We start from the raw sequence: 18923 nt of genomic DNA, 5'->3' as shown, positions 1-18923 counted from the left end.
CCTGGAAGGAAATAGGGACTCAGAGGGATATTTGCCTTTTTCCTGAAAGCATTAAATATGCAAATCACCCAGTTAGCTGTCTTGCTTTGATCCCCTATTCTCCAGGCATTTTTATGATTATGTTTACCACCTAATGCAGATCTGTTCATAAGATGTGGATATTTATTTCATTTAGGTGATGCTGACCAAGTTATAGTTTTCATTGTTTGTTAATGAAATGGAAACTTTACATACCATTTACCATAAGCTTGGTTGATAAGAACTTCTCTGTTTGATCATGGTGTATGATTTTTTGGATGAATTGTTGAAGTTGATTGGCCAAAATTTTGTTGAGAAGTTTTGCATCAATGTTCATCAAAGAAATGGGTCTATAGTTCTCTTTCTTTGATGAGTCCCTGCCTGGTTTTGGGATGAGGGTTATGATGGCTTCATAGAATGTGTTCGGTAGTGAACTTTCTCTTTCAATTTCATTGAAGAGTTGGAGGAGTATTGGTGTGAGCTCAGCTTTGAAGGCCTTGTAGAATTCCGCTGTAAAACCATCTGGTCCTGGACTTTTCTTTAAATAAGGATACAGGTGGACCTGTTGCAACAATGAGAAGTACAAGTTGTCATGTCAAAAACGAACTTTACAACTTGGGGGGGGGGATTGGGTGGGGGGAGGGAGGATGGGAAGGGATGGGAAGGGTAAACAAAGGAGGAGGCTACAATGCTTGATAAGAAATGTACTCACTATCTTGCCCATGTAATTGTGACCCCTCTGTACAGTAGTTTCACAATAAAAAAAAAAAGAAAAGAAAAAGAACTTCTCTGTTTCCTCCTGATCTGATAAATTAAGTTTCTGAGTCTAACTGAAGGGCAGACCTGGGACTGAGAGGAATTCAATCAAGGAAATGTCCTCTCACCATCTTTGGAAGCCAGCCTGTTCGCTTCTCAAGGGACTCTCTCATTTCACTGTGTTCCTTTATTTTGAAATTCCACATTTATAATTAGAAGAGAAAATTCAACACATAAAAACATTTCATTGCAGGGCATTTGTATTCGTTCAGTCAAATGTGCAGAGATGTTTTATTCCTTCTTTTTGCCTCATTTTTCTTCTAAATTTTAGTGGATCTTGCCTCTCCAGCTAGTTGGGGTTAAGAAATATTTATACCCCATCCGTTGAAAATTGTCAAGATTATTTACAGGGTTCAGCTGATGATGGAGAGAATAGGAGGAGAAAGACAGAAATTTGCCTTTATATATTATATCTTATATACTGGCTCCTTTCTGCATAGTTAAATATGTATATTGTGGCTGCACATGCAGATGTCAAAAAGGGCAAAGACAACTTAAGTACTTGGTTAATTTGTAAGTTTGTTAGGTGCAAAGAACAAATAAAAATAACTTCATGAATACATAATGTTGCTGACGGCAGCTGAAATTCTTCCTGGGCATCATTATGACTTTTCTGCAAGGTCATTGCTGCCTATTTGCTGTTAAAATTGTTAAGAGTTTCATTTTTGTGCTTGAGTTGTATCACAGTAGCCATTTGCTTTCTGAATCATTTCTTCTAGATTCTGTACCCTAAGTCAATCCATTTCCTGGCGTCATAGAGTTCCAGGACTTGGAATGACTCACTAGGAAACATTATGTCTTGTCCTTCTCTTGTGTCTGGATCAGACACTCTGTCACATCCAAGCTGTGGTGGCTTGATTTTCAAATAAAAAAAAAGAATCTTCATTAAAGCATGTTGGGGACATGCTTCAGGCAACTGACCAGAATTGAATATTAAAATTCAGAGAGGTAATGCATAGAAACAACAGAACATAGTAGAAACTAATGACACAGCTCTAGTAATCTTGTTATCATGCCCGTTTCTTACTCTTTTTAAATTATTTTTCCTTACCATATATACAAACCACATACCCTAGAAAACCCTAACAAATGTTTCTATTAATCAGTTATGGGTTTTTTTTTTTGGGTCCGGTCATGGGACCTGAACTCTGGGCCTGGGTGCTGTCCCTCAGCTCTTCAGCTCAAGGCTAGCATCTACCACTTGAGCCACAGCACCACTTCTGGCTTTTTTCTTTTTGCTTATGTGGTGCTGAGGAATCAAACCCAGGGCCTCATGCATGCAAGGCAAGCACTCTACCACCTTCCCAGCCCCTCATCAGTTTTTTTTTCTAGGCATAGAAACATTTTCTTACAGTTCAATTTTCATTAATTAAAGAAAAAAACAAATGTGTACTTCCAAGATAAAATATTTCTATTTCATTCTGGTAAAGATTACTTCTTGCCAGATGTGGTGGTGCCTGCCTATAATCTAGCTATTCAGAAGTTATAGGTAGGAGGATTGAAATATAATGCCAGTATTGGATGAAACCATAAGACCTTTTTCTGAAAAAATAAAGCAAACATGGCTGGGCTAGAATGCTTGTCTAGCAAATATGAGGTCCTGAATTCAAGACATAGTAGAGCTGAAAGAGAGGGTGGGGGAGAGAAGGAAAAGAAAGGGAAAGGGAAAGAGAAGGGAAGGATGGGGAAAGGGAAGAGAAATGAAAGCAAAGGAAGGGGAAGGGAAGCAGGAGGGAAGGAAAGGGACCTCCCTAAATTCAAAAAACATTTTGTGATATATCAAACATATTTAGGTATTACTAATAGAGAAAAGTAACCTGTTCATTACAAATTTGAATGAAATAACTGAAATGATTTAGAAGCTCGCGATCAAGATCAAAATCACAGCACTTGTGAGAATATGAGTAATCAATGTAGGTCTTTTTCTATACAGTATAATACAGAGCATATAAACCTCCAAAAGCTCTTCACAACTCCATTGTATTCATGCAAAAACACTAGAAAAGTTAAGGCAATACAAGCATAGTGTCATTGACGTTGCTGAAATGTTCAAATGAATCAGCTTATCACAGTAGCTACTGGAACAGAATTAGAAAGGATTATCCAAAATCCATATTACATTCATCAACTCATTTATTCCAGTGAAGAGCTCTATTTGCCAGTTATACTTGATCTCCGGGTACCACCATAAATAGCAAAGGCATGATTCTAACCCTCACTGAAATCTAATCTAATGGGAGAGGTAGACATTAACTAAGTGAGTATGCAGTTATAAACTGTCAAAAGAGCTAGGAAAATAAATAGACAAGAGAAGTATCTAACTTAGTTGGAGCTCTGTGGGTGGCATCTCTGAGGAAGCATAGCACATGATATGTGAAGGAAGAACTAGAATTTGTAAGGGAAGAGCTGGGAATTCCTGGATTCTCCCCAGGGGCAAAGGCATAGGACTCTGTCCTGAGTTAGTAAGAAGCATGCTGCTTTGAAGACTTGAAAGAAGAGCTTTGTATAGTGTGTAGCAATTACTAATAGAGCATTTTTTTAATTGTTGAGGAGAATCTTGTGGATCATACTGTATCACATGGATTTTTATCTTAGTAGAACATGACTGAACGAGTTAAAGCAGAGATGTGAATTGGTAGACTAAGCTCTTCCAAATATCATTCTGAAGGTCTAGTTCCAGTAGAGTGGACTATTACCTCAATAATTCTCTCCTGCATGTAGGAATAACAAGTCAGAATAGTCTTTATGTCTCTTGGAGAAATCAATTAATTGAGGGCATATTGACATATACCTATAATCCAAGCACCTCTCACATCCATAATAAAACATATCAAAATCTGAGTTAAAAAAGGGATTTCCTGAACCTGATCTACATAAAAATGTGTATTTTTCCCTTTCATAACTATACCACAAAGAGCCAGAAAACCTGTAGCTATTCCCAGGTCTGTGTTCACTAGTAAGGCACGTGCGTCAGCCATTCATTAAACCTGGAAGTTCTGTTCACACATAAAATGGAAGCATGAAAAATTACCTCAAACAGTTTGTAAGAGGCTTCAGTCTGTGATGTAGAATGGTATGAAGCTGGATTTGATGGAGATGATTATGAACCTATAAAATTAAAATTGTTCAATTGTCTCTGACCAGTTGCCTGAGGGTGCCTTAGCTATAAAATACCTCATAGTAGTTTTATTTATTAATTATTATTATTATTACTCAGAGTTTGGAAGGCCATTGAGATCCTTTGTGTCTCCAGTGTCTTCTTTGGGGTTGTTTGATTTCTTTTTGGCTTTCCCACCAGAGTCAAATGGTTGCTTTCTGAGCATGAAAGTTAATGTCTGATTGAGAAGGCCACCTCTTCAAGTCTCTCATTTTGGAACTTGGAAATGAAAATAGTGTATTGAATGAATATTTGTCAGATTATTGTTAGATTTTAATTTTCAGGCTCTCCATAGCCACCACCATCAATGGCAATTTTAGTCACAACTGAACTCTTTCTTCTGTAAACTAAATATATTCTTACCCTGAATCTAGAAGTGTGTGTGTGTGTGTGTGTGTGTGTGTGTGTGTGTGTGTGTGTGTGTGAGACATCTCATAAAGAGGTCTTAGAAAGTGATCTTAATAATTAACTTGCGAATATTCCTCACTTCTTAGACCAAGATAATTGCAAAGCTCAAAATGTCCTTGGTGCTTGGTAAGGTTTATGGCAGGGGAAACTGGAAAGTTCCCCTGATATTTATGCAGAAATTAACAAGGTCATTATTTTTGTCAAACTATTTCTATTATTGATAACATATAAATCTTAATGAGATTCCTATCCCCTCCCTCGCCCAGGGGCCCAGGCGCTTCTAATTCCATTGTCAAAATGTAAGAAATTATAAGTCTATAACAATAAGGATACAGTAATTATTTTTTTATTTAAATTTTATTTTATTTTATTTGAGAACATACTGTACAGAGGGGTTACAATTACATTGGCAGGATAATGCATACATTTCTTACCAAGCATTGCAGCCTCCTCCTTTGTTTACCCTTCACCTCCCTTCCCAGCCTCCCCCCTCCCCCCCACCCAATCATATCCCCTCCCCCCCCCACACACCGACATTGTAAAGCTTGCTTTGACATGACATTGTGTAATTCTCCTTGTTGCAACAGGTCCACCTGAATCCTTAAACGACTTGTTTGTCCCCATCTCCTCCACATGTTATACTGACATCAAATAAAGTGAAAGCGGGGGTTACACTGTGGGGGAGGGACATACAAAGCAACAAAGAAATAATCATATAAATGCGTTAGAAACACATGCATGAAAGAAACGAAAACATTAAAATACATATTTAAGGGTTCGTTTTCCTAACATCACATTATCTGACCTTTTCCGCTTGACTCATACCTATACTAGATATTGCAAATAAGGGAAACCATGGGACCTATGTTTCTTTGGGCCTGGATTACTTCACTTAATATAATTTTTTCCAAGCCATTCCATTTCCTAACAAATGGGGAAATGTCATTCTTTCTGATGGAGGCATAGAATTCCATTGTGTATATATACCACATTTTCTTGATCCATTCATCTACTGAGGGGCATCTGGGTTGGTTCCATATCTTAGCTATGGTAAATAATGCTGCAATAAACATAGTTGTGCTGGTAGCTTTAGTGTGGTCTTGTTTGTATACATTTGGGTAAATGCCCAAAAGAGTGATTGCTGGATCATAGGGGAGATCTATGTGAATTTTGAGGAACCTCCATACTGCTTTCCAAAGTGGCTGAACAAGTTTACATTCCCACCAACAATGAAGTAAGGTTCCTTTCTGTCCACATCCCCTCCAGCATCTGTTGTTAGAGTTCTTGATTTTTGCTGTTCGAACTGGAGTGAGGTGATATCTCAATGTTGTTTTGATTTGCATTTCTTTTATGGCTAGGGATGTTGAACATTTCTTCATGTGTCTATTGGCCATCCTTCTTTCTTCTTCAGAGAAGGTTCTCTTTAAGTCTTTCGCCCACTTATTTATTGGGCAGTTGTTTCTTTGAGGATTTGTTGTTGGGTGGTTTAATTTTTTGAGTTCCAAGTATATTTTAGATATGAGACCCTTGTCCATTGTATGGCTAGTAAAGATCTTCTCCCACTCGGTGGGCTTTCTATTGATCTTGCTAGCTATGTCATTTGCCCTGCAGAAGCTCTGCAACCTTATGCAATCCCATTTGTCCAACCTTTCTTTGATTTGTTGTGTTTCCGGGTTTCTATTCAGAAAATTTCGGCCTGAGCCAAGGAGACCTAGGGTCCCTCCTATTCCATCCTGTAATGTTTTCAGAGTGTCTGCTTTGAGTTCAAGGTCTTTGATCCATTTGGAGTTGATTCTGGTGCAGGGTGATATATAAGGATCTAGCTTTAGTTTTCTACATGTAGTTAACCAATTTTGCCAGCACCATTTACTGAAGAGGCTGTCTTTCTTCCATTCTATTGTTTTAGCTTCCTTATCGAAGATTAGATGGCTATAGGTCTGTAGGTTCATTTCTGGGTTTTCAATTCTATTCCATTGGTCCTGAGGTCTGTTCTTATGCCAATACCAAGCTGTTTTGATTACTATGGCTTTATAGTAGAGTTTGAAATTTGGTATTGATATTCCTCCAGCAGTGTTCTTTCCGTTGAGAAGTGTTTTTGCTATTCGGGGTCTTTTATTGTTCCATATGAATTTTTGGATTGCCTCTTCTATTTCCTTGAAGAATGAGGGTGGAATTTTGATAGGTATCACGTTGAATTTGTAGATAGCCTTGGGAAGTATTGCCATTTTCACGATGTTAATCTTGCCAATCCAGGAGCATGGGAGGTTTTGCCATTTTTTAAGTTCTGTGTTGATTTCCTTTTTCAAGATTTTAAAGTTTTCATCATAGAGGTCCTTCACTTCTTTAGTTAATTCCTAGGTATTTTATTTTTTGTGGGGCTATTACAAATGGAGTTGCTTTCCTAATTTCAGCCACACTTTTCTCATTGTTGGCATACAGAAAAGCCATTGATTTTTGGGGGTTAATTTTGTAACCTGCTACTTTGCCAAAGTTTTGAATCAGCTTGAGTAATTTGGGAGTGGAGTGTATGGGATTCTTTAAATACAAGATCATGTCATCTGCAAAGAGGGAGAGTTTTATTTCTTCTTTCCCTACTTGGAAGCCCTTTATGTCTGCATCTTGTCTTATTGCTGTAGCTAGGCATTCTAATACTAGATTGAAGAGAAGTGGAGAGAGTGGGCATCCTTGTCTTGTTCCTGAGTTAATAGGAAATGGCTTTAGTTTTTCACCATTGAGTATAATGCTGGCTGTAGGTTTGTCATATACAGCCTTTATTGTATTGAGGAATGTTCCATGGATTCCTAACTTTTCCAAAACCTTCATCATAAAGGGGTGTTGGATCTTGTCGAATGCTTTTTCTGCATCTATTGAGATAACCATGTGGTTCTTGTTCTTGCTCCTGTTGATGTGATGAATAATATTAATTGATTTGCGTATATTGAACCAGCTTTGCATCCCTGAAATGAATCCTGTTTGATCGTGGTGTATGATTTTTTGGATGAATTGCTGAAGTCGATTGGCCAAAATTTTGTTGAGAAGTTTTGCATCAATGTTCATCAAAGAAGTGGCTCTATAGTTCTCTTTCTTTGATGAGTCCCTGCCTGGTTTTGGGATGAGGGTTATGATGGCTTCATAGAATATGTTCGGTAGTGAGCTTTCTCTTTCAATTTCATTGAAGAGTTGGAGGAGAATTGGTGTGAGCTCTGCTTTGAAGGCCTTGTAAAATTCCGCTGTAAAACCATCTGGTCCTGGACTTTTCTTAGATGGGAGGTCTCTTATTGCTGTTTCTATTTCAATGCTTGATATGGGCCTGTTAAGATAGTTTAACTCATCTTGGTTTAGTTTTGGCATGTCAATATTTGCTAGGAAGAGGTCCATTTCTGTCAAGTTGTCGAACTTATTAGCATAAAGTTTTGAGAAGTATAGTTTTTTTGGATTCTAATTCATTTAATTCTGATTTAATTTTGATTATTTCTTTCCATCTACTGGATTGGGGTTTATCTTGCTGCTCTTTTTCAAGGAGGTTTAGATGTGTCATTAAATTGCTAGTTTCAGATCTCTCCAATTTGTTGATGTAGGAGCTCAGAGCTATAAACTTGCCTCTGAGTACTGCCTTTGTTGTGTCCCAGAGGAGCTGGTAATTTGTGTGTTCATTTTTGTTGAATAGCATGAACATTTTAATTTCCTTTCTAATCTCTTCCATGACCCACTCTTGATTCAGCAGTGTGTTGTTTAGCCTCCATGTGATACCGGACTTTCTTTGGTGGCTTTTGGTGTTGAGTTCTAATTTTATTCCCTTGTGGTCAGAGAGAATGCAGGGTATAACTTCAATGTTTCTGAATTTAGACAAGTTTGCTTTGTGGCCTAGAATGTGGTCTATTTTAGAAAACATTCCATGTGCTGCTGAGAAGAACGTGTATTCTGATGCTGCTGGGTGAAATGTTCGGTAAATGTCTGTTAAGTCTAGTTGATCTATGCAGCTGTTTAGATCTGCGGTTTCTCTGTTGAGTTTTTGCCGAATTGATCTGTCTAGTGGGGAGAGTGGTGTGTTAAAATCCCCAACAATTAATGTCTTTGGTTCTATATGGGATTTGAGGGAAAGTAGTGTTTCTTTGATAAATTTGGGTGCTCCATTGTTTGGCGAATAGATATTTAGAATTGTAATATCCTCCTGAAGGAGAGATCCTTTAATTAGTATGTAGCGACCTTCTTTATCTCTTCTCACGTTTTTTAACTTGAAGTCTATTTTATCTGATATTAGGATTGCAACTCCCGCCTGTTTATGAGGGCCGTTTGCTTGGTAGATTTTGTTCCAGCCTTTAACCTTGAAAATGTGTTTGTTTTTACGGGCAAGATGTGACTCCTGCAGGCAGCAGATAGAAGGGTCTTGTTTTTTAATCCAACTAGACAGTCTATGTCGCTTAATTGGAGAGTTCAGTCCGTTAACGTTAAGAGATAGGACTGAGGGGTATTTGGGAGTTCCTGCCATGTTATCTACCTTCTTGGGGGCTGCAAAAACTGCATTCTTCCTATGGTTCTTGGATTCTCAGTTTGGGGCAGTTTGTTGGCCTTTATTGTGGTCTTGTTGGTTTTCTATGTGTAGGACATCTTTAAGAATCTTTTGTAGGGCTGGTTTGGTGGAAATGTATTGTTTCAATTTTTCTTTGCTATGGAAGGTTTTTATTTTGCCTTCAGTTATGAAGGAGAGTTTAGCTGGGTACAGTATTCTTGGTTGATAGTTGTTTGTTTTTAGGGCATGGCATACATCATTCCAGGCTCTTCTTGCTTTGATTGTCTCTGCTGAGAAATCTGAGGTGATTCTAATTGGTTTCCTTTTATAGGTGATTACCCTTTTCTCCCTGACAGCTTTAAGGATCTTTTCCTTGTTCTGAGTTGATCCTGTGTGGATTATAATGTGACCTTGGGATGTCCTATTCTGGTCTGGTCTATTTGGGGTTCTAAAAGCTTCTTGTATCTGAATAGGCCTATCTTTTTGCATGTTTGGGAAGTTCTCTGCTAGGATCCTGTTAAACAAATTTCCTAGACCATTAACTTCTGTTTCTAGGTGCTCCTCTACACCCATTATCCTTAAGTTAGGCCTTCTGATGGTGTCTTCCAGGTGTTGGATAGATCTATCATATTTCTTGGACTTGTCTTGGATGGTTGTATGTTCTTTATCTAGGCTGTCTTCAATCCCTGAGATTCAATCTTCTGCATGGTCTAACCTGCTGTCAAGACTCTCTACTTTGTTTTTAATCTCTTTTCCTTCTAATTGGTCAGCTTTGATGGCTTCAAGTTCTTTGTTGAAGCTCTGTTTTAGGTCTTGTATGAATCTCTTTACTTCCTTAATTTGGTGTTCAGTGTTTGTCCTCAAATCACTTAGTTGATTGGATATGGTTTCTTTGGACTCCCATTCCTTCTGTTGGGTTCCATTCAGCATTCCCTCTGTGGTCTCCCTGACTTCCTTCAGCTCTTTGTTGATGGATGCTATGGATGCCTTTAGTGATCTTTGTGTGTTCTCTACCTGGTCTCTCAATTCCTGTATTACTCTTTTTTTAGCTTCCTCACGTTCGTGGGATTCCTGCCGTTCTCTTTGAGTGTTCTCAGCCTGCTCACGCCATTCCTCTCTTTCTCTTTGAGTATTCTCAAGTTGTTCACGCAAATCCTGTATCAGTTTTTGAGTAGCTTCCTCACACTTATGATATTCCTGTATAAACTTCTGGGATGCCTCCTCTCTCTCCCTATCACGCTCATAGAGAGTCCTTTGTAAGTTGTCAAACTTCTCATTTATCATTTTTGCCACCAGTGTTTGTAGAGCTATTTGGGAACTCTCCTCTGGATTGTTCATTATCTGATCTGACCCCTGATTATCAAGATTGGGAATTGAGATACCCGAATTTGCCATTTTTCTTGTGTTTTTCCGGCTTACTCTGCCCATTTGAGATGAAGATAGCACCAGTTTTGTGCTAGAACACTATCTTAAAGCAACCATCAATCAAAGTTTGCATTTGTACAGTCAATAGTCTATAGATACAATCTAGTTCAACAGATACATCTATTCAACATCAAACAACTATATTTTAAAGGACTTTGAACCACAGAAAAGAATTTGGGAAACCAGAAATTATTAGGATTAGGGAGAGATGTGGGTAAAAAATAGGAATAGATTGGTGTGGGGAGGCACAGGGAGAGTTCACTATGTCCTAATCACAATGCAGGAAATGGGTTGGGTAGGATGCAAGTAGAGAGAGAGAGAAAAAGAAGAGAGGGATAGGGGAATGAAAAGAGACCAGAAAAAAAATAGAAACGTAAAAATTAATGTTATTGTAGAGATTAAAAGACCATCTATTTAGAGAGGAATGTGAATATGTTGTGAGAAAGGGAGGGACATAGAGGAGATGTGAAAAACTTTAAGGATGGGAAAGGGAGAAGAAAAGATCAGAAGTTCAGTAGAGCTAGACAAAAAACAAAAAGATAATTATGAAAGAAAGTAAGAGAGAAAGAAGATAAAAAAGAAAGGAAAACGCTCATTTACATATTCCTAAAATAAAAATTATAAGAGGAGAAAAAAAAAGTTACTGGAAATCAATTATTTTTTCAGAAGAGGCAAAAATTAAAGATTAATAAAAGTTTTAAAAGAGAAAAAAATTTATATATATATAAGGTAACAAAAAACAAAAAACAAACAAAAAAAAAGAAAAGAAGAAGAAAAAAAAAGAAAAAAAAAGAGAAAAAAAAAAGTCCTTTGATTTTTTTTTGGGGGGGGAGGGGTGGGAAGAATCCTGTATCTCCCTTTTGTCTGTAACCAGCCTTTTGTTGGAGTCTCTGGTCAGCTTGAGGTCCTGTGGCTTGATTGGTTTCTTAAGTCAGTTTGTTGGAAGAGGCAGACAAATGCTCTGCTTTACCCAAGATTTTGAGATCCCCCTCCCAGGTTAGTTTTCTAGGAGGGTGATCTGCTTTGAGAATCACAAAAGAGGGGGATGCAGTGGTGAGGCTAGGTTCTGGGTAGAGTTGAGGCCTTTCAACAATCAGTAGCTTTTTCCTGGGGCTGTTTTGTGCAAAAAAAAATCTCCCAGAGCCCAGCCTGGAGCCATTCTCAGGGATTCTGTTTTTCAGTTGATTGTTGAGGCTGCTAGAGGGAGGGGCAGCCTCTGGCTCTGGTTACCCAGTGAGGGAAGCCACTCCAATGGCTGGCGCCTAAGCTGGGTGACTTTTCCCTGGATGGAGCCGAGTCTGGCAGGTCACTTTGCCGTTAAGTTCTTGTGACCTGCTAAATGACTCGTTTTATTCCAAGGCCTGGGTTGGAGCTGGCAGCTCCTCCGAGCTTTGTCGGTATCCAAGATGGAGATCACCAGTGCTGGGGGGGGAGGGGTGGCCTTCCCTCCTCTGCTCCCTGAGAAGGAGTGAGGATGTCGGGCTTCTACTCACGCCGAGTCTTGGATCCTGGGTCGTCTCTGGTCTGCAAGCTGCAGGATGAAGATGTCCGCTCTTTGTTGGTTCTTGCTGTTGTTGAGTAGAATCCGTTCGCCCGCTGCGTCTGGCTCCTTCGTCCTGGACTCTCTGTGTGAGCGCTCAGGTATGGCCCCCGGCTGCGGTCTCTGCCGCTTGCGACCCTGCTGCTGCCGCCGCGGCGGCTGCTGGCGAGCACTCAGGTGTGTCTTTTTGCCTTGGCTTCCCTCTCTTGTCTAACTCTCTGTCCTGTGATGGCACACTTGGTGTGATTCTCTGGCTTAGGACTGTTCACTGGAACTCTAAAACTGCTTTCTATGCGAGAGCTTGTTCAGATTACAGCTTCTCCTCCACCATCTTCCCGGAACTCCCAGTAATTATTATTTTCTCAAGGTGCAAAGAAATCCAGTCATCTTATGTTAATTCATCAATTGTCAGAAATGTTATAATTAATTTCTCTTTATATTATAATTTTGTCTTGGTCAGCAAAGGAGGGTCTCTATCTGTGGCTGTAAGAGAGAAACAGATTTCTTTTAGCAGGAAGTCAAAATAGTAACAGAAGTTAATGGGTGTCTGCATCAACTATACACAATAGATAAAGTAATAGACTTTGAAATTTCAAGTACTTAGAAACAATTACTTTCAAATGCAAGACTGAAAAGGTCCACATCAGAGGGTGTAAATGATTGCCTGGGAACTGAGACAAGCAGGAGGCTTGTCTCATTGGACAGGGTAGCATTTGTTTTATGGTGCTGAGATGGAATATGTGATCACAAAGGACCCGCATCAAGACTGGCTTCAAGTGACAGTATGTGTTGGCCTGAGATATCCCTTTACTTTCCCTCTCCTGAAGAGATAATCCTAGATTCAAAGCTGACAATGACACTTAGTATCCCCAGGACACATTTAAAAGATTCTCCCTTACCCCCACCCTATTTGACAATGCTAAACTACTGGGCAAGCTTGAGACCCAGCCAAGTTCCTTACTTAATTCTCTGCACGTCGTTTTTTTTTTATCATAAGAAAAATGTAGAGAATTAGCTTAGATTAATTTAAGATTTTCCTATACAATTTGGACATTTATGTAAACCAAGGATGAGATAACTACTAGGATATTGCCTTGAGGTAATATAATATAGTTCTTTCTACATGAATTTTCTATAACTTTGTTCACCAACTGCTGTGTACTTGACGCCATTCACATTTCATGGAGACAAGCTTGCAAAATTCTGATAGAAACATCTTCAAAGTTCTATTTATGTGATGGTTGTCAGACTTAAGGATTTTCATTGAGGTACTGTAAGATAATTAATGTGAACAAACCTAAGCACAGCTTTTGTCCTATACCAGGAAATGTTTATCCCATTTCTTCTTGGCTTGGATTTTGATGGTATTCTTGTAACTTGGTATAGATTTTATGAAATATATTCATCTATTTTCATATTTATTTTCCATAAAAGTCAGCTTCATTTGATAGGTGTGCTCTTAGTAACTTAATGCAATTTTGCTGTTTTGCATTAAGTAGCCTTTTGATTTATTTATTTATTTTTGTTTACAAAGAACAAAGAAAAGGTTTATTGGCAGCAAAGGGACTGGCAGGACCTTTCTCACAAGAGAGAAATTCTAGCTGTTGTCTCAGGTGACCTTTTATAACCTCTGAAGTTTTGTGGATCTTGTTGCCTTCTATGGTTAAAACTGTCCCAAAGGAGTGCCCTCTCCCGTGACCCACATGACCTGTGAGGTTTAGGGGATCTTGCTTCTTTCTATGGTGATAGCTGTCCCAAAGGAATGCCCTCCCAAGGTAAAGGGAGGTGGAGGCTCATTATTTACTACCTCTACTAAATGGGCCTAGTGTTGCCTAGGGAAAGAGCATTCTCAGCTATGGGAGAGGAGGCTATTGGGATGTAGTAGTTTCATAGGAATTTGAGTAAAATTTCCTAATAAAGCTTCTGATATTGAAGAGTGACAGATTTGCAGTGTGACATTTAAATTTAGTAAATATATCTTTTAAAATACCAAAACCTTGCATTTGAATAAGATTCATTTTACAAGTTGATTTTGATGTGTATTCTCTGATTTATTCTGAGAAAACATGAGATAGGTGTTATTTATGTTCTCTCCCTCCATCCTTCTTTCTCTGCTTCCCCTCCCTTTATCATCCCCGCCTTTTTTTTCAAAATATTTAAATCTAAGTTGTCTTATTCAAACTCTAGTAGTATTTCTTTTTTTTTTAAATTGTGAAAATACTATACAGAGGGGTTACAATTACATGGGCAAGATAATGACTACATTTCTTATCAAGCATTGTAGCCTCCTCCTTTGTTTCCCCTGCCCATCCCTTCCCATCCTCCTTCCCCACCCCCTCATCCCTCCTGCCTCACCCTCCCCACCCCGTTCCAGCACCAAAGTTATAAAGTTCGTTTTTGACATAATGACTTGCGCATCTCATTGTTGCAATGGGTCCACCTGTATCCCTGTTTAAACAATTTTTTTTTCCTCTTCCCCTCCACAAATTATACCGACATCAAATACAGTGAAAGCAGGGGTTATACTGTGGGGGAGGGACATACAAAGCAACAAAGAAATAATCTTATAAATGTGTTAAAAACAATTGCAAGAAAGAAAAAAAAATTTGAATACATATCTTAGGGTTCACTTCCCTGACATCAACTAATCTGACCCTTTCTGCTTGACTCAGACATATACAGGATATTGCAAATAAAGGAAACCATGGGACCTATGTTTCTTTGGGCCTGGCTTACTTCACTTAATATAATTTTTTCCAAGCCTTTCCATTTCCTAACAAATGGGGCAATGTCATTCTTTCTGATGAAGGCATAGAATTCCATTGTGTATATATACCACATTTTCTTGATCCATTCATCTACTGAGGGGCATCTGGGTTGGTTCCATATCTTAGCTATAGTAAAACTTGGAACTCAAAAAATTAAATCCCCCAACAACAAATCCTCAAAGAAACAACTGCCCAATAAATAAGTGGGCTAAAGACTTAAAGAGAAAGTTCTCTAAAGAGGAAAGAAGGATGGCCAATAGACACATGAAGAAATGCTCAACCTCCCTAGACATAAAAGAAATGCAAATCCAAACAACATTGAGATACCACCTCACCCCAGTTAGAATGGCTGAAATCAAGAACTCTAATAACAACAGATGCTGGAGGGGATGTGGACAGAAGGGAATCCTATTGCATTGTTGGTGGGAGTGTAAACTTGTTCAACCACTTTGGAAAGCAGTATGAAGGTTCCTCAAAAGACTCCACATAGAGCTCCCCTATGACCCAACAATCCCACTTTTGGGCATTTACCCAAATGGTTACAAACAAGACCACACTAAAGCTACTAGCACGACTATGTTTATTGATTTATTGTTTTTGATTGAAGCCTTTGAATGCAAGGGTAACATCTTCTAAGTCATTTTAACTCTTAGTGTCAGAAAATAAACAAAAACTAATGCAACAACAAAAATAACAAGTATAAGGAACTGGTTATGTTTTGAATGAGGAATTGTTTTTATATGTGTAGTAGGCTTTATTTCCTAAGTATCAGAAAAGTAGACCATTGGAATTGCTTGTCCACAACTAAAATATTATGGATAGGGAGCTATTTTAAGTTTTGCTATCTACATATTCTCAGGAAAATTACTGTCTTTTGGTTGTTTCTTTAGTAAAAATGTGAAAAACACTAGCACTCTAAATGTGTTATTTAATGATGGGCGTAATACATACAAAAAACTTGGAAGCTAATGAATGCTCAGTAAAAAATCATGTTATTTCACTAGAGGAGATTTCTCCCACCCCCCTACAAATTGTTAAGAAAACAAAAATGAAAAGATTCTCAGAAATAGAGTAGAAGAATAGAATCAAAGAAGGTTGATGTGGGATTATTTCTATTATACCCTTGGTATTTTAATTATATCCATGTGTTTTTTTTCCTTTTTCAGAAGTTACAGATAAAGACAACTGAATTAATGTAGGCATAATTCATCCTCCTCTAAACTAAATGGCTTAAAAGGTGTTCAGCTGGCGTGAATTGCCTTACTTTAAAAAATTGATGCATGAAGTAGATCCAATTATCCAAACTGATGTACATTTATTATTTTATGGCATATTTTAAAAAGCTAATTTTACACATTTATACAGGAGAGGTATTTGAGATACTAAGTACAGAAGGGAACATTTGCTTAGAAATGAGGGAACTTGAGTCCTGCCCTCCTCTTCAGCCAAACTCTTCATTCTGCTTATTCAAGGGTCTTCTATGTTGAGGGCTTATAGGACCTGCCAGAGCCTGCACAGCCTATGTGCTCAGGCTTATTCAGTTTGGTGATTAATATCATAAGGAAGATAATGTGAATGCCAGAGAGAAATGTGACTCTTACAAGATATTAGGATAGATCAGGGGAGACAGAGCAAGCAAATATACCTCTGTTTAAAAAGACATATTATAGATTTTATAGTTAGAAGAGGAAGCTTCTATAGTTGGAAGAAGAAGGGCCCTGACCAGTTATTTGTTGGTTTTCTCACTAACTCTGGAGGTATTTTATCTCTGAAAGAGAATCCTAACTCTCAGAATTCTGTTTGACTTTTCATTGCAGTGCTTTACTTGAATCATTACCTTATTCCTAGCCACAAAGTTATCCCCCCCCCCAATTTCAAACACATTGTCCACAATGCTATCACTCCTTAGATGATTACAGGGCCCTCATTCACTGAAGCTCCTACTTACACTCCTACCCCATTTTCCCATGCTTATGCTCAACTTGGCAATCAGAGTAATCTAGTTAAAATCTAAGCATATAAAACCCTGTTTCTCAATCTCCAAATAGATAATATTTTATGTAATTATTTCTCATATACTTTCAGATAATTTTCAGTATCTTACAAAACCATACAGGATCTAGCTCCCTGTCATCTCTGTTCATATATATATATATATATATATATATATATATATATATATATATATAAAGTAATTGTAGAAAGGAGTTGCCATTCAACAGAATAGTTTATGAATATGTTGCCTCTTGATCACACCTTTTAACATTCTCACCCATCCACTCTTCCCACCCAATCCTCTCCCCTCACTTTTCTTAATTTTTAGGTTATATATGAAATGTTGTTTCTATTTACCAAATGCATTAGCTGAAGTACAATAGAATCTATAGAGAACACAAATAGTATATAATTCTTTAGAAAAACTAAGTCAAAGCCTAACAAAATGAGTACTTGCAAATGGGTACTTGCAAAAGGATCAAGAGGTGAGGGGCAGAAGAATGCAAGGGGAAGTGAGTAGAATGCAGGCAAGAATGCATTGTGTATGTCCCAGAACTGAGAAAAACAAGGGAATGGGAGGTGAAGATATTGAAGGGAAGACACAGATCAAGATGCATTGTATCTCTTTGCTCTTATTCCTTATAATTCTTCCCTTGGCTTCCCTTGCTCCAGTACTGTCCAAATGTCTTGAACATGCCAGCAATGCTTCTGCCGTATCAAGTCTGTTTATATGTCTAGAATGTTCTTCCCTCAGATGGTTCACTCATCTTCAGATGGCTTTTCAATTCCTTTTTTTCAACTTACCTTTGTCTTTTCTGTCTGATCTACTTTTTATCTTATTATTCCTTGGCTCCTTAGATTAGATTATCTAGGGGCATTTCATGAAAAAATAAATTAATAAATTTAGTGTCACATGATATATTGAGGAAAGGATCTCCAAAGTGAATTGCTTGCAAAACCCTGTTCCCTTTCCCCATTTAGAACCAGATCAGAGGAAATTAAGACTCAATGAAATTATGGAGTTATAAGCACCTTTCCCCATAACATACCTTATGCTTGCTGGTCTTCTGCCACAACTAACCTGAAGTGGTCACCATCGGTTTAGTGAACTCTCAGGGTCCCCACCTTATTCCGCTAGTAGAAGCATCTCTGTTTCTGTGGAAAAAACAAACAAACAAACACAGAGTTGCTTTGTTAATGGTAGGCATACGTAAAGGTACATACATACATCAGATCCTGAAATTATAATACAATTTATTTAAGAACAAGGAAATATAACAAATCAAGCATTTCATTTTCAAATTTATGAAGCGTTCATGCCTCAGTCATTGCCTCTGATTCACATATTATAACTAATTGTAGCAACTAGTTTTTATATGCTTTATTTCCAAAGTTTGCTTCCTTTGTACTCTGACCTTCCGGATAGCTTTTCCTTTACTTCACCCTAGTCTTCAAGTACAGACCTTAATTCTCTTGTTTGAACTAATAATTAGTTCTAAAACAACCTTTTTAAAAAAATCATGATCAAAGAACAAAGTAATTTATGGAGATCTTGACATTTAATTCAATATAATAAGATTGGAGAGGAGGAACAGAGATTATAATGTTATTTCTAAAATAAAGAATATAGACTTATTTACAAGGTTTTGTTTTTCTGGTTGCTTTATATCTCCCTTTTAGTAATCAAGATACTTCTTTTTCTCTGACATAATTTCTTGGTCCAGTTTGAAGGCGGGGAGCAGTTTTGGGGTGCGGGGCAAGGGAAGTGGACAGTGCTTGCTCACTTCCTACTACAACATCCAAAAACAAGAAAACTGGTAAGTCTTTGGGAAAAGAATTAGAGCTGGTTTCCCCCAGGAAAATTTATATCCATATCTGTTGTTTCAGTTGGCTCTACTCTGGACACTGATAATGCTTTTCTTCTTTTTCAGAAATTATTCTTAAAGCTTTATATAGAGCTTTCTTATTTTACTATTCCTACATAATTGTTTTCCAAATTAGAAGACAATCTGGTTCAGTGATTCTTGCTGAAAAACTGTGCAAATCTCAGCAATTATCCTCTGATATTTGGCCCAGAATATGTAAAATTAATAGTATTAATTATTTATAGAGACACAGACTTAGAAATGGTACTTTAGAAATAAGACTGCATGCCAAAAATGTGTAGGATAAAAATTCCCACCACCAAAAAATCTTTGAAAAGTTCTAAATCCCATTGTTAAGCAATGTCATTAAACATGTCACATTCAGCCTTGTGCAACTGTGGGTACTGCATCACCACATCCA

General features: G+C 37.9%; 1 long non-coding RNA gene across 2 annotated transcripts in view; it reads right to left on the bottom strand.

The window, feature by feature from the left end:
* Positions 1 to 501: 501 nt before the first annotated feature.
* Positions 502 to 18923, bottom strand: part of LOC138815993 (uncharacterized) — a 152581-nt gene continuing 134159 nt past the window's right edge. For both annotated transcript variants that reach the window (XR_011368533.1, XR_011368534.1), the window contains 2 exons: positions 17687 to 17792; positions 502 to 580 (listed from right to left, as the gene is read on the bottom strand). This is a non-coding gene — a long non-coding RNA (uncharacterized lncRNA). The remainder of the gene's footprint in view (positions 581 to 17686; positions 17793 to 18923) is intronic.

This window comes from Dipodomys merriami, unplaced genomic scaffold (genome assembly GCF_024711535.1).
Source record: "Dipodomys merriami isolate MVZ:Mamm:240054 unplaced genomic scaffold, mDipMer1.0.p SCAF_11, whole genome shotgun sequence".
Lineage (NCBI taxonomy): Eukaryota > Metazoa > Chordata > Mammalia > Rodentia > Heteromyidae > Dipodomys > Dipodomys merriami.
This window is presented reverse-complemented; position numbering and strand designations above follow the sequence as displayed.